The sequence below is a fragment of the Tamandua tetradactyla genome, unplaced genomic scaffold, assembly GCF_023851605.1.
Source record: "Tamandua tetradactyla isolate mTamTet1 unplaced genomic scaffold, mTamTet1.pri scaffold_148_ctg1, whole genome shotgun sequence".
Lineage (NCBI taxonomy): Eukaryota > Metazoa > Chordata > Mammalia > Pilosa > Myrmecophagidae > Tamandua > Tamandua tetradactyla.
In genome coordinates this window covers 18,881-22,656 of record NW_027518273.1, presented here as the reverse complement: position 1 = coordinate 22,656, position 3,776 = coordinate 18,881, and positions in this window count along the sequence as shown.

The window sequence follows — 3,776 nt, the reverse complement described above, 5'->3', positions numbered from 1 at the left end:
TTCAAAAAAAAGCAGGGAAACCTGAAGGGCTGGAGCAGAATGAGCAAAGAGAGATTGAAATTGGAGTCAGATTTTTAAGGGCTGGATGCTGTCATAAGAAAAGATTGTAGGGAGCCAGGGAAGAAAAAGCAGGAAGCTTAGTTAACCCATTGCAATAATCTAAGGAAAAGATGATGACAGCTTGGACCGGATTAATAGACAGGGAAGACTAAATCTGAGGGGAGGGCAGGTTAGAATGAGAAAGATCAAAAGTCCTGTTTGAGGCATGGTTACTAAAGTGACACTTGTTCTTGGCACAGAAATGAAAAAAAAATTTAATGTACCTTGATTGATAAAGAACAGGGGAGTCAGGGAGGGGTAGAGGAAAGAGTAGCAGCCAATGTTTTACCTCAGGACCTCATATATATCCCTTAAACTCTCTCCTCTTATGTATAAGATATGAAGTTGTACTGGATTTTCTACAGGGTCCACTCCACCTCTATAACCTGATAATGTTTTCTACTGATAAATGTATTTTATCTGTATATACAGTATATGTATATACAGTCACATATGCACACATGAACATCTTAACATTTCAAGATATTCAATTAGTAATGCTTCTATTTTTAATAATAAAGTCTTTATTTTACCATTATAATTGGGACATAATTTAGATATTTGAAGTACTAAACTTGTTGGGAAGATTTGAGATGCTTTATAGGCATCCTTTCAGCCAATGCCTGTGGGGAGAGTGGCTAGGCCTCCTTTTGGGGAGAGGAGTAAAAGGCAGGATCCTAGCATGACAGGATGTTGGGAGTCTCCTTCACATCTGGCATGCAGCATAAGTAGCTCTTACTTTAACCAGTCCAAAATGGATAGAAAATTCAATTCTGACTGCAACTAGAGGTCATGCTAATGAATCCTTCTTCTAAAGGCCCAACACTGTCCCTGTGTTGAGACAAATTAGAGTGCAATGGAAGGGACACGGGATTTTGTCCTAGAACAAATATTTTTATCAGGCTGTAAGTAGATGTTAGACAACAGAAAAAATAAGGAAAACAATGTAACTTGAATGTTGTCCCATTTCACTTACCTGGCTGGAAATACAGTACCTAACCAGAATGATTTTAATTATCTCATTTGCAATGATTACTCATTCACTTCCTTCTAACTGGCCATTGTTCTATTTTATCTTTTAATTATGTTGTGTTCAACTTGCAAGCTGCTCCATATCACATTCCAAAAACAAAATATATAAAATATGCCATTCTTGGGGAAATGTCTGTGTGTTTTTCCTGGGAAAATCTTACCTGCTTATGAGTCTATTTTTCACCAAGGCTGTAAAGATCTCCTGAAATAGTTTACGCTGGGGGTGTTTGCTGAAATTTCTCTCATTCTTGTAGTTTATACTGAAATGAAACAAGCAAAAAAGTATTCATGTAAATATAAACATTATTAAGGTTTAACACAGTGCTATAGGCAAGTTTCAATTATTAAAATAGGAATTACAAATTCAATTATAAAGTTTAATAATAAAGATTATAGTCAAGCATGTGTATTTCATCTTATTATGTTGACAATTATTTCCTATTATATTTAATATTTAAAATAGGGTGGAATTCCAGGCTTGAAGCTGGCCTTGAGGCCCAGGGATCAACAATGCCATCGTGACCAAATGGGGTAAAGGAAGTATAACGAATATGATATCAGTGGTTGAGAGAGTTCAGAGTCAAGAGGCTACCCTGGAGGTCATTCTTATGAATGCTTCAGCTAGACATTGCTACCCGCTATCATAACTTGCCAACCCCCAATCAAAATCATTCCTGCCAATCCTAAAGGAAACCTAGGGCATTATATAGGATTCTACAAAGCTTCCATGCACTAGGATAACTCTCCAAAACCTACAACCTCCAGATCAGCCCCTGGACCAGATAAGTCCTGAAATGCAGATGGGCTAACCCTTTCAGAACATCAACTAGTTCCATCCCCATATCCCATATGATCAACAGCCCCTTCCAACATGAAAAAGTTAGAATGGGCATAGTCCAAATAACTTTAAAGGGTGGGAGAATGATCAAAGGTGATGGTGGAGTTATACAGAGAAGGTTGAGTTTAACAAATGAGTGCTGAATCATTAGGCTGATATTTTTTTCAGCCCCCAGTACCTTAGAGCAGCTAGAAATAAAAACCTAAAATTGTGAAATTATAACCCATACCAAACTCTAAAATCTGTTCTACAAATAATTGTTGTGATATACTTTGAAATCATTGCTTATATATATAGATATACATATAAATGAGTATATAAATTGGATGCAGTGGGGAAAAGGAGTATATAGAGAAAAAGAACAATTGGGGCACATTATCTAGATCACTGTGAATAAGCCAGATAAGGATTCCTTCCCTTCACTTTTCCACTCACCCTTGACCTCATTTGGCTGACATAGCTATCAATACCAGTGGCTGCCATGGATATTTCCTTGTAGATTATAAGGATTTACTGAAATCCATCATTATCTTTATTTGTATGTTGTTGTTTTTAAAAAGTCTGGAAATAGTCCTGTGGCTGCCTCTTGTTGCTTGATATTATATCACACCAAAAAGTTAAAATACCCCCAAAACATTGCACTTCAAAACTGGGAGAAGAGTAGACAGAATGCTACAAAATATATGAGATAATAGTTTTGTGCATATTAAAATAAATTAATGTTAAAATCTAGTCCAAGTAAACTGGAATTAAATGCCACTTAAAAGGCAAGTTTTGTAACCTTATGTTGCCATTCACAAAGTTTTACATTTCTAGCCTTTCAGCTGCCATTGGACATCATGTCCCCACTCTTGCCAGGTGAGGATTGTGACAAATTCCTAGCACCCAGACTCTGGCAGACTGAACGTGTAACAATATTTAAAGTAGTTAGTGTTCCTCACTAAATATATATATTTTAGCATGAACCCATTCTATTTGGCTTTTCAGGACTGTTTAATTCATTCCCATAAAATGAGAGGGAAATAAACTCTAGATCAAATATTCATATTGATATTTCATGCCATTCATTGTTTACATGACACTTAGTGCCAAATGACCTGTGCACATTGTAAAACAGAAAACCAGTTCCTGGAAGGGAAGTGGCCCCGGGGCATGTACACCTTCTAGGAGGTCTACATGGTGACAACAGAGATAAGCAGGGGTTGAAGCTTTCAATGTCAAAGGTAAGGTGTGACCACTTCAATTGAAAACCTTGGTTGTTTTGACAACCACATTCTTTAGCCACCATATCTGTTCACAGCAACAGTTCCTTTTATGCCTTATCATTACTGGCAAGGTGTGACCAGATCAAAAGCTAAAGACAAAGCTGGAATTAGCCTCATCAGGTCAAAAATCTGGAACCATTTCCTCATTGAGCAAATGCCAAATGTGTGTCAGCACCATGTCCTAAAACTCCCAGGTCAGTTCCTGTAGCCAGTAAGCCTATTATTTTCACATGATTTCTGGAAATGGTTTAAGCACTAAATAAAAGTATTAAATTAAGAATAATGCCTATGGTAAAATTTAAGATAGATTTTAGATTTTAGCTGCTGTGATAAACCTAAAATAAAGCTTAGGGCTAGTGAGATAGGCTGTTGAAACAAGGGAGATACTGGGTATCTTACCTAAAATTTTCAAGTTCAACAGGTTCTGTGGACTCACGCCTTTGTCCTTGAGTTCTGTGTCCACCCACTTTGATGGCGGGCTCAGACTTCGTCATGCTATTTTTCATACTATCAAAGTTAATGGCTGGAAGCTACAAAAATAG